Genomic DNA, 13,507 nt, shown 5'->3' with positions numbered 1-13,507 from the left:
ATAAAGGTACAGACAGCTCAACAGGCTGCAGATAAATGAGTAAATCCAATTATCTCTGAAGCCGGAAATGGTTCTGAAAAAAAAAAAATCATGATTTTCTATGTACTGATAGATCTGTTTTGCTCACTGAGTAAGTACTCAGTCCATGAAATACAATGGTTTTGTGTGGCAACTTGGCAAGGAAGTAAAGTAAAGCTGGATTACACTATGCAATGGCCTTGTTCAATGTATAGGGCATTAAAACCAATTTAATTTTTTCAGAGATAGTACTGTATGTTACACTTGTCCCTGAATTTCCTGCCTTTTGATGACCTTAGAACCTAGAACTTGTTATAATGATGGAAAAATAATTTCAGAAGTTTTATTTCCATACTCAGTAACAAAAGACGTTAATTTTGTATATGGAGGTATGAGAAAGAGAAAACAAAAGTATTGGATAGCATCATTCTTGTGTGGGCAGATGCAAAAATTCTATATCTACTTAGCTGATGCACTTTGCTCTGACTGGCTGTTCCTCCAGCTATTCCAGTCCTTGACTCTAACAGAGTTCATCCAGTCTACCTGGAGCATGATTGACAGGTCTGCCTCAAATTTGATTGTCTCGACGTGTGCAATTGCAGACTGTACTTCCAGCCCTTGCTTTCAGCAAAGGCCGTGAAGGCCAGCGTGCAGTGGTCATTTCCTTGCCCATTGATCTCACCACATGGCAAGTCCTCTAGCAGAATGGCATAATGCAGCAGCCTGGCTATGGAGATATAATTTATAAACTTTGTGGCAGCAAAGTGGCATAATATGCTTATAAAGCAGCTTCCTGGTTGTTCTGTGGTTGGGTATTGTTTATTCCTGGAAACACCCACACACCTGAAAGTCCTAACAAGAATAAAGTTAATTTTACACAACTCTTACTGGAGGGTAGGTGAGACTGAGGTGAAGCCCACACTCCCAGAGTCCCTCTCCCTTCAAGGAAGTTTGCATTTAATAGCAAGACTGAAACTGGGGGACCTGACTTTGAATTCAGAGCTGTGGTGCACACTTTACATACATGTGTAGGTAAATAAAACATTATGTTTCAAAGTACTCCTGAGGGTGCTGAATGTAGAAGTCTGCAGCCTAGTCTTAAATTCTGCTTCCCATCACTCCTTGGAGTCCTGTCCTAATAGCTTCTGCTGGCCATGTCCATGCTGTGCAGATGATGACAGTGCCGAGCTCCCTGAGCTGGCTGTGAGCTGGCTTCAGAAATAGATGTTGTGTAGTCAAGTCAGCACAGCACTGCCCGTAGCCAGGGCACAGAACCTTGTTCATGCAACTAACTGCTACCCAGTGGAGAGGAATGAGTCCCCAGTGCCATGCAATGAGCTCTCAGCTTACTTGGAGCCAGTTGGATCACTGACATACACCAAAGGCACACAAGCTCCTGCTGGTATGAACTGTTGTGGCTCTCTTAAAATTAGCATTAAGACCATTAAAATGCATGATGTCCACCCACCCCAAACTCCTGCACAGGTCACAAGGCCTGGGAGCTCCATCTTATGATTACATTGTGGTTATGTTCTACCCTACCTCCCAGCAAGGCTCCCCTTGAACCCTGCTCCAGATTGGACGAGGAAGACTGGGCTTAGTTGCAAAAGAGCACTGAGAGCGGATGACTGAAAAGTGGGGAGGAAGTGAGTCAGAGGACCAGATGAACTGAGATAGTTGTTTCATGAGGGAAAAGGAGCAGGAACGTCCAGATGAATCCTAACTCCCCTCTGTGCTGGAAGTCAGTACCACTTTTCTTTGGTCAGGAGATTGCACGGAAATGAGGAATTGTTAAGGCTTTTCTTAAATAAGAGGAAGAAGATGTTTCACTTCTCCAGTTCCTTAAAACATGGAAATACTTGGCTTGAGGAATGAAAAGGATATCTTCACTTGACAGCAAAGCCTGAGGCTATTTTCTTACCAATGGAGATTCTTCCTAGCAATCTCCCAGGACAGGCAAGCTAAGGATATGAAGAAGGAAGTTTTGCACTTGGACACCACTGGCAGCACTTAATGACGTGGCCTGGAAATCTGCTAGCTCAGCTAGTTTGGGATTAACCTTGGCACTGCTCTGCATGTCGTGCTGTGCTATTATCCCCAGCGTGTCTGCACAGAATACTAAGACTGTGTGTGATATGTCCTCCATTATTTCATGTAGCTGGACTAAGAAAACATGAGAAATTTGTGAGACATTCTTCTCTCACATAAGTCAATGGAAATCAGTGAAAAGAAACTGATGTATGGAGGTATTTGCAGGGTGTGGGGCATTTATTTCATTTTCTGCAACAGATGCTACATGTGTAAGCAGAAGCAGGAGATTCTTCTGTCTGATTTGGGGGTTTGGACAGTTATTTCTGTCTTATTTTGCAATAAGGCTGAGAGAAGATAATTCTAATAGAAAGGACATTTCTATTTCTATTGAAGAAATTCAAGTCCAGCATCAGATCATTCACAGAAAAGTACAAGACGTTTTCTAATCTTCTGGACTTAGGTATTGGTTTAAATGACAGTACATAAATCTTAATATTTGTTTCAGTACTGTGCCTGCATTGTTCTAATTTCTAATGTTTCCACAACTCATGATTATCTCTTTTATGGAGACTTGCTTGTTTTCTTATTTCAGCAATATATGGTGATAAATATGCACGTGGTCCATTTATGCAGTGAATGTAAAGTTACTTCCTTTTCTTGCCTTGAAGTTGGCGTGAAGTGAGGTAAGCCCATCACAGTTGTGTTGGGCATAAAATACTTCAATTACAGTTGGTTTAATTAAGATATGCAAATCCAAAAGAATCTCTAGTATAACTCCAGAAAGGTCAGTTTATTCATAAAGCCTTTATATTTCCTGATAGTCTCAATTATTTTAATGTGTAGGATGGAATTTCCTGATTTCATGGTGCTGTTCTGGACACTTTTTCAGGAAGGTAGATTTGATCTGGGGGTTTCAGGATAGTCCAGAGGTAAAGATCTCTCTTCCAGTTTTGCTGCTGACTCATTCTGTCACCTTCCCTTTTCATGAGTGAATTGTAAACACTGCCTCTGTCTCAGAGAAGCTCCAGTCCCAAGGCTACATGTATCCCATACATATAATGCATATGTTATGATGGGGATGCATACATTGGAAACTGAGAACAAACCTGCTTCTCCCGTGTAAGCAGACGATAACCTAAACAGTTCATTTTTTCTGATACTGATGCATGACTAGGATTCAGCCCTGCTTGTTACACCAGAACAAACAAGGCCTGTCTGGGACAGGGAAATACCAGCTTACCATTTGCAATGTGTGATTAAGAACAGCATCAGGGAAGGTGTGGGGGCAGTGGGGTGCTGTATGGCATCTATAAAACATGAAAAATTGAGACTTGATATCCCTGAAAGTTGAAAAGTAATTTCTCAACTTGCTGGCCACAAATCGTATCACTGCAAAAGAAATGCATTTGCTTGGGTAGTTTTGCTTTGTAACAGCAGCGGCTAAAATATGAGATCTAAGAGCCATATGACTCCAGATGGAGTAGAACCCCAAATATTATTTAATTTCAGAACTTGGCAATACTGCCAACACTTCAGATGAAGAAAAGAACATGATGGTAGAATGCTGGTAGTGACAATAAATTTTGCTTTCTATGTTTTAATTAGGTCAGAATTTCTAAACTAGATATTGGTGAATACAAGTGATGACATTTGACGTTTGCAACTCCCTAGTGCTTGGCAAGCCTGACTGATCAGTGAGAAGAAGGAGGCAGTCAGTCAGAAGCTGAAAAATTGTAATTTGGGGACTAACAATGACGTGTTTCCACATGCTGCTTTGCTCTTTCTTTAGAAACTGCTGTAGCTGCTCTTTGGGATGAAAATGCTGAAAGCAGAATGAAACAGCACTAAAATCCCCTAAATGATGCAATTTGAATTTTGATGAGACAAAATTCTGGTACTGAGCAGAGCATTCTTAGCTTCCTACTTTTGGTTGGCTTTCTCAACCCTGTGCCCTTTGATATAATGGGAACTTACAACTTTAGCCCTGTAAAAAGCAACTGTTTACCCTGATAAGCTATAAATACCAACAGTAGCTTACTAATGAGTTTGGCACAGCTGTCAGGGAATGTGCAGCAGGGGTATGGCAGATTTTGTTCTCACAAAATCACCTTTTCAGTATATTATTGTGATCCAAATACTGTCTAAACAGAGCACGACTTCAGGTTAAATCTTCTGTGACTAAATATTCTGCTTGCTTTCAGGGTATGTTGAGATATATATATTATTTACTTCATTACCCAGACCAGCTGAAGCTTCCCAAATTTTCTCTGCCAAGACTTGCTTTAGTAATACCATCTAGAAGATAGAATGACTGTATATGAAATGGCATATATAGTTAATGCCTTGAAATCACTTTTTGGCACATATTAGTGTTTGATTTTTGTGAGAATCAAGGATCTAAACCTAAGTCCAGAATGATCAGAACAAACAAATAAACCAACCAAACAAACAAAACCAAACAAAAACAAACAAACAAAGGCAACATGGAGTTCAGCCCAGGCTTTGTGCTATACAGACATACCAAATCTTTTCACAGATACAGTCTTGATGAGTAAAAATAATGATCTGGGAACTCAAATTATGTGGCTGTCCTAAAAATAACTGGCCTTCAGACAGCTGAAGTAACTAATACTTATTACATTGGACTTTCTGACTGATAAAGTTGACCACCCATACCATCTGCAAGAAGAATTCTGCAGTTACAGCTGCCTTTTCTCCATGGTTCAGTATCTCTGCTGATAAATGTGTCAGGAGGTCCTGTTTCACCAGAAATACTGAACAACCAGAAATTACTTTAGAAGTAACATCTCATCTACGATTCAGAGTTCTCCCACTGTATCTACTTACATTCCACCCTACTTTTCAGCTATTGTAGGCTCTATCATTTCTTCTAGAGGAGAAAACTGTCCCTTTCCCTCCATTCTATCCCACGGGTTTTGCTAGAATTCACAGTGATCTGAAATGTCTCTTTCACAGCTGTTTCAGAACATGGTGTCTGATAATCACTATTTTTCTCATTGTCCAGTGCATAAGACCAGGAAGTTGGGATAACACACATTTGACTTGTGGGTGACCTCAGTAGATATAAAAACCCACTCTAGCTGCCCTTTCATCTCCACCTTGTGGTCAAAACAGATGGTGCTGCCCTCTTTCAGAAACTCATTTTAGGGTGGAATTAAATACTTTATTCAACCCAGAGACATTTGCATATGGGGTGAAAGTAAATTCCAAGGTCTACTTTTTGTGAAACTTGAGGAGAAAGCATGTACCACCATATGATTTTTACCTAACACAATAGCTTGTATAGGTATGGTATAGTAACTGGTCATCATTATAGGTAGGTTGATTTTAAAATATTTAAATTGAAAAGTTTTATTAGGTTTTTTTTAGTTCATCGTGACATTCATCATGACTCCTGTGAAGATTCATCTTTCTCTAAGGAAGGTAAGTTCACTCTTCTGTACATTTGAGAACTAGAAAAGTGAGAAAATATAATTTAATGATATTTTTTTCACATTAAATCTAAAGAATTAAGAATTTAAGCATCAAAAGAATTCATTCTTGAACCCCATGGCATAAAACCTGAAATAAGCAGAATTGAATCAGAGGAACAATGCCTCTGATATACTTGATAGATGTGATTTAAGTCACTGTTTTCAAATACAACATAGAGTTTGTAGTTGCCTCTCAATGCAGTGCATATAAGTGAGCCAGAATACAGGCACAGTTTCTACTGTGACAAGGTACATATAGGAAGTAGTTTCCATAATTTAATATTTTCCCTGATGGAATGGGCTACCTGCCTGCAAAAAATGAGACACTGCTTTAGAGGGTTGTTTGTGCTTGCCCTGTCTCTTAACATATTGTGTTTTGATGACATTATCAGGCAACAAATGAAATGAATAAACTCTATTTGATGCAATGTAAGATAAACTACTGATGTAGAGATATTAAGCAAATTACTTAATCGGAAAAAGTTCATATGCATGAGTGGAAATACCAGATGCAGTAAAAATAAACAAGGGCCAACCAGCCCGCTGATGGAAAGACAGATAGCAGTAAGTGAAGGTTAGGCAGGCACTACTTATTTTTGCATAGTTATACTAGATGTATTGTGAACATTTTCAGTCTTATCCTGAAGATCTGGCACTGAACAGTCTCTCATCACTGAGATCGTCCCAGACAGGAGATCCTTTGGCATTGTTGGTCAGACCAGAACTTGTAGATTTTTAAATCCTTTTGCACAGACATAAGTAAGGCTCTCTTCAGGCTGATTATTATTTGAAGAATGAAGAAACTGAAGCAAGAAACAATTTTAATTGTGAATAAAAGTCTGGATGCTGACAAAGCCTATATGAAGCCCTAGCATTATGGTCACTTTAAGTGCAGCCCTCTGGACCAAGACTGTCCTGCTCAGTGGTAGCTGTAACTGACACACAGCCTATTTTACAATCCTAGAAATAGCAATTTGTACTAAAAATACTGCCTCAAATATGTTATTAACCTCTTGATATAGCAGATATTCCTGTATTTGAAATTCTGCCATTTTACTGTTGTAAATAGAAACTAACTCTGACTCCAGTAGTGTTATTAGGTTTGCAATCTCATTACTGAGAGAAGTCTGGATGAAAGCATGGCTGCAAACCTTGATAGATACCTCCTAGCCTTGTCAAACTGGGCACTATAAAAATCTTTTTAAATGGTAGCTAAAATCTTCACTGATAATGGGATAAGCAACAGCGATTGCAACTGCATTCTTATGTCATTATTTCTTTAGCAATTCTTTTTAATTCAAAAGAAAAAATATCTAAATCACTAGTAGTATTAGAAGAAAAGTTCCATCTTAGAACTGCATGACTGAATTAGATGTCAGGGCTCCGTATAGTGGTGCTGTGAGCAGAAATCATCAGTGAGTGGTGACACCATTTTCCGTTAAATGTCATGTTCAGAAAATCTTGTAGTATTTTCATGACTGAGCAAGAGACATTACAAAGAGATGCAGTCCTTAGAACTACTTTTTAAGCACTTACAGAAAAACTATGTGTATACTCTATATCCTCAATAATATTTATCTGGTATTTAGTTTTCATAAGTTTAATATCTAGTTCATGAGATAGGTTGTAAGTTTTGTAAGTTTGATACTTAGTTCTCATAAGCTTTTACTCCTCCCTAAAGTCTGTTGTCCTAATGCCAGCATGAAGACAATTAAATTTCAGAGGACCCAGGTCTCTGGTCAGCATCCAATTATCCTGGAGCATGTTTATCTTTGGAAGAGCAGTTCTGCACTGTGACTGCTACTGATACATCAGGTTAATGCAGCTCTTATTCCCTGGTCAGTTGGGATAGACATTTGGCCTACGTGCCATTTCAGGATGTAATGTGACCCTTCCTCAACTGGTCTCCACAACTTCTGTATCCCACACCTCATTTAAACACCTGGGGTTCTGATGTGGTCTCTGATGTGATCTCAGTGTCTAAGACCATGACAAAGTTAGGAAGAAACAGCCTGGGCACAGAGCTCTGGCCCTGGTGTGTAACAGTGCCCTGTTCCAAAGAACAGCCTGACTCACCCATTGCACTTGTGGTCCCCTCACACAAGGCACAGGCAGCTTTTGCACTTAATATTCAAGCTTGATTTTATCTGTGTCTCAGATGGATATTCCACACAGTCTGGCTTGTGCCAGATTCCTGTTGTGCCAGTATAACTGCAACCAGTCATTGCTCTCTCTTCACTACTGTGCTCTGACACCCCATTATTATGGTGGTTTAGGTCCTTGAAGCTAGAGAGCTTCCACCCCCTGCCCTTTTGCAGAGCTGGCTTCCTGTACCTTCTTTGCCTTGCCTCTCCTCGTGGGGCCAAGTTATGGCTGATAAATCTTGCAGCAAAGCTTAAATGGGCTAGGAGTCTTTTCTTGTCTGTGTTTCATATCAGTGGGAGTTTTCTTTTTCTGAGCTACTGGAAGAAACATATCCTTCCTTTAGCACTGAAAATGCAAAAATAATACAGTTCCTCCCCAATCCTTCTACAAAGTGATAAAAATACATGCTTTTTCCAGTGAAGAGGTGACAGGCATTAGCAGGGATGGAGTTCTGAGCCCATGTCCTGAAAACTGAAAGCATCCCAGATACTTCAAGATAACACGAGGAATGGGGCAGAGATGATGGACACCTGGCACATTCTTCTCAGGCTTGGGAACTGGTACCAATCCTGTTCCATATCCCTGTTCTAGTGCCTACTGTCTATCTCTGGAAAATTTAACACAATCAAAAGCAAAACCACATAGCCTGGGGGAGCTTTGAGTACTTGTCAGGCCTATTCGGCCATTGGATACTTGCCTAAGTGAGAAGTTGTGCTGGAAAGAACCCTGTATTATTTTAAGTTGCTTCTGCCCCTTCTGGAAATTATTTGTAGGCCTCACAGGATATCTTAGGCCTCTGTCCTTTGCTCTCCATCTCCAAAATACCAAAGAAATCACCTGACATCTCAGTGGTAGAGAGTTACTTGCTTAGATACCTGATCAGCACTCTGATTTATGATAACCAAGTACCATTCTGCTGCAGCAGAACCACTTTCACTGTGTGAACTTGTTGTTTATGGTTATTTAAAATATATATTCAGTCTAGATTTCTGCTACTGAATTCTTTGTGGCTTTCGATCATGCAGTTGCATTACCACAAAGAACAAATAGCAACTCAATCTAGTTTTGTGAAGTGCTTACTGTGCTGCTTCTCAATGCAAAAGGAAAATGTTCTCTTTGCTCTGATGACTGAGTTACACATCACATCTTTTTTTTTTAAAGAAACTTTTAAAACACCCTTGTTTTAAAATGCAGTTTTACATTGCTTAGAAATTCTACACAAGCACACACATAAACCCGTATGTCTATGTGGTACTTCTTAGTGAATTTAAGTTTTCTTCAAAATACTTAATAAGACATGGATGTGGCTGTGCAGAAGCCTCTTTTAACTGACAGTCAAAATACTGATGGTATCAGGTAGAAATCTCATGCCTATATTCTTCAGATATACTGCTGACAAGAGAGTGGCTGTGAGGGAAAGAACATGAGAAATGTCAGGGGGACAAGGAATGTCAAAAACTCCAAAATCAGACTGTAGTAGGTTTGTCTCTGCCTCTGCCTCTTGCTGTATGTAGTCATCTACATGGTCATTCTTCTAATCATAAGAAAAGAGCTTGATATGTCAGGGCAGGCCACCATGCTAGGCAAAGAGAACAAAATGAAGAGGTTTTTATCCAATGCAGACATGTTTTGGCTTCTGCGGAAGTTCCCAACACTAGTTGCAACTTCATGTGTCTCAGTGATACAAGACAGAATAAAAATGGAAAGAAACCTATCCATAGCATCTGCTTGTTTCAAAAGAATAGTTTCATTTATTTATGTCCCAGAAACAAGAGGAAACATAGAATTTCTTTGTAGAAAAAGCATTCTTACAATTTCTCCCCTCTGAAGGGGCATGCTCACTGAGAGATTTGAGGCCTCACAGACAGTGAGAGAGATACTAAATACTTAATAAAATCGAGATTTTTCTACTTTGAACACATGTAATGAAACATGTAATGAACCTGTGCAGCTCTCTTCCTCATCAATGGCCAGCTCTGTGCTGACAGGCCAGAATACCGGGCTAGCTAGAAGTAGTTGCCACTGGTAATGGTGTTGACACAGCTAGAGGCAAAAGAGGCTGGTGCATGACTTTCTTCTTAGTCATTGGCTCTCCTGGTTTTGGCCCATTTTCTAAGTGTCTCTATGGGGAATACTTCTGTAAGTAGAACCCAAGAATCCCAGTGCCACAGACCCCCAGGATAGCTACTGACCCACACAGGGCAGCTAAAAATTAGACTTTGTCTTCCCAGCTCTTCACCCTGGTCATCTTTCCGGCACACAGTCTTCAGGGTAATGTGACATACAAGGAAACACACTTTATAGGTGGGTTTCTAAAGCAAGCTCCTTCTGCTTCACAGTGTGGGGCATATGGGCTGAATAGGCATACTTGTTTGTCATTTTCCTCAGTTTCCTTGCTGCTCTTCAGCAGTGTTTGGGATTTGGTTTGATGATCATAGTTATAGGTTTCTTCTTTAGATACTTCTATAGGACTTTTCCTCTGACCCCTAGAGGCTCATAGTTTTTTTCTGTCATGGCAAATCTAGCAATCCTAAATCCCCCTGATTTGGGAAATGCAATGAGTGTTGTTCTGTTTTGCTCTTGACAAAGGGCTGTGTCACTCTGTCTCCATTTCCCTTTTCTGAAATGGCAGGCCTAGCCCTCTGTTTTTATTTTGCTCCTTCTTAAAGGCTTTGAATTGGCTTGAATTTGAATTTATGTGAATCTCTTCCTGTCTTTAGTAATCCTTCTGTTTCAAAATGATATAACTGCTGGGGTCTGGGTCTACACTCACATATCTATGTGTAAAATCTTACAGCAACACTAGACTATACCTGTGTTTTCATTCTCTGGATGTTCCTTTGGGAAGAAAGGAATATGCACGAATGTCTTCTCTGGGAAGAAAGATTCAGTGAATAAAGCAACGCATATATGAATTGTGCTTTTTACGAAGTCCAGTCCACTGACTAATCTTGGGCAGGCCTTTATGGGACTCAGCACAGCATATCACTAACAGAAAGGCAAACACTGTAAAGCATTAACCACCTCATCTAAGATATGTCACTGCTACAGGTTTTTAAATGAAATATTATCCACATTTTCTGGTATGGGTGAAATTTTATTGAACTATTGATCTAAATTAAAAAGCTAAGGAAAAAAAATAAATATCAGGTTGGGGCAGATATCTACCACAGATAATTCCAGCCCAAACTCATAACATTTGGTAATATTGTAAACTGTAAAAAATAGGCTTTTATAATGGGAACTGTGGCACACTCTTGAGAGCTGACTGTATCAGTCTCATCTACAAGCACCCACCCAACCTTCTGCACAGTACTTGCATAAGCCTACTTGTGAAAAAAAACACAGTATACTTTCATCAGAACAAAAGGATTTTCCTCCTACTCATGTTTCAGGGTGTTCTTTTATAGATTAAAGGTTTTTAGCCTCTTTTTTTATCTAATCTCTTTCCAAAATGACGTTTCACTTAGCAGAATGTCCTGCAGCCTCTCCTATGACTTCCATCAGTCATACTGACCGAAAGAAAAGGGTCTATGGGTCTGTAGCATAACATAAGTTCAACCTTGTTCCAGACTGCAGACTTCCTGTTTGCTATTGAGCAGGTAATTGCATGTAGTTTTCTAACTACAATCCCATGCATATTAGAAGTGCTACTGTGTGAGTAAATATACTGAAGATTAAGAGGTGCAACTAGCAAGGTACTGCTGGCTTGGGATAGGTGGAACAGAGGTCACTAGGGATCTCACATGCTGAGAAGATGTGGGTGGAATTTTCATAATCCTCTGATGGACAGATACACTGAGTAAAACATAAAGAACCTGTGGTCACAGATTTGCTGCCTTGCAAATAAGCGTGTGTGGCAGGGGAAGACTTGAAACTTACTGATCTCGGTTTGTTTTGGTAATGGAAAGTTAGAAGTAATGGCTGGTTTTCTCACAAGAAGCTCCACCTACCCCTTGTTCACTTTGTACCATCGGTGTAAACATTCTACATCAAGAAGATGATCAGAAAAAAAAAAGCACAGAAAATCATACGTTAAATACACATTATTAAAGGTTTGAATATGAAGCAGTTGGAAGCAGTAAGAAAACTGCATAGTATATGTGCATTATTGTACAGTCAGTCACAATGTGGCAGTGTACACAGACCACAGGGAAAGACTATGCAGACAGAATTAATGAGGGGCTTCCTTATTTTGCCCATCTGTGGCTGGGCCTTTGCTGGAATGACCTGCAGCTGAGGCAAACTAGGTCTGTGGGACCCAGTGCTGGTACTGGTGATAGCTTAATAGGATTGTCTTTCACTTGCTTGACACAGATACCACGCTGGAACTCGGAGTAGTCTCTTCTGCTGTTTTGAGGTCTGCTCTCTTTCTTCCTTCAAGAGAGTTCAAGAATGGATTATCTGCAAATTGTGGTGAAGTGCCAGTTTGCTTATGATCCTGTGCTGTCCAGGGAGCAATGCTGAGCCTTGCTGTCCTTGAGAGAAGTGAAATCTGTGGCTAGGAATGCAGAAAAGAGTTGTTAAAAGAGGTGTTGGCTTTTTCTTTTCTCTCATGCTCTGGCTGGATACACCCACCTGCAGTGATGACGCTACTGCTCCAATCTCAGCCTGACAGGCACTAATGGGGAGGGACCAGTGCAACTTCTCCGTGGCACTTGTGAAATTTTGAGCCAGCCTAGTGGTGGCTCCTGGCTGTAGCATGTTGCTTGGATGCAAAGTGGAATTACATGTAAGTGTCCTTGTTAATGAGGTGTGTACTGTCAAGTGTGTGCAAAGCTCAGCTGATTCAAATCAGTCAAGTGCCTTCCATTGTGCTAGGTATGTTTTCACTCACCAGTGTAAGTATGCTTTCTAGAATGTGTTTCTTTTATATCTGCAAATAAGGGTGAGGTAGAACCTGGGTTCATGTTTGAAGAAGAAACAAAAGGAAAGATCTGATTAAAATAAGCTCCCAGATTCTAGAGTTACATGGCAATTTCAGTTGTCTCAAGTCTCAGGCTGTACTGTTCTTCAAAGCAGTATTAGGAATGACTGTAACATAGAGTAATAACTCACCCAGGACTGCATCCACCAGCATAATGCCAAATGCTACATTAGTGTGATGCCTTAAGGTCCTTTTGATTTTTTGATTTTTCTAATTTTTATAAGTTTTATAAATAGTTATGTAGAAAATGTAGGTTTTAGAAGCAGCAACATTTATTTCCTTACCCTTACCCTTAGCATAGTAACTACACACATATCCCAACCCTTTTACCCCGTTCCATGCTCCCCATATCAATTACCCCTGAATTCCATTAGAATATTTAGACTTCTCTTCAAGATAGGCCTCTTCTGTATAAGAACATCTAATCCTAGCCTGAACTGCAGAGTACAGTCAAGAACTGGGTAACCATGTGCCCTTTGTGCTCCGAGGAAGACCAAGTGATGCTCCCTTAGGCATCAAGTGCAATATTTTGCTGCTATGTCATGAGCTGACATGCAGAATAATTAAGCATCTGGGTGAATGTGGGGGGAGAAATGCTCTTCTCTTCATCTCCAACCTTTTATCTGATTCAAATGTTGACTGAAAAAGTTATTTCTCTTACATTTGCATGGGAATACATTTATTGATATGGCTCCACATATTTTTTATCTTGTTATTCATATCTTGGTGCATTAGGCTACAAAGACTTGCTAATGTCCTTTCTGACATTTTTGTTATATGTAAAATCAAGGCAACAGTTCAGGGGAGGATTTTTGCCTGGAAACACCTGGTAGGACAGGCCTTTTCGCCAGTGCTCTGACAATTTGGGCACCTCGGCACGTCTTACTGCTTC

The sequence above is a fragment of the Manacus candei genome, unplaced genomic scaffold, assembly GCF_025592945.1.
Source record: "Manacus candei isolate 608988 ecotype Guabito, Panama unplaced genomic scaffold, ASM2559294v1 h1tg000014l, whole genome shotgun sequence".
NCBI lineage: Eukaryota > Metazoa > Chordata > Aves > Passeriformes > Pipridae > Manacus > Manacus candei.
This window is presented reverse-complemented; position numbering follows the sequence as displayed.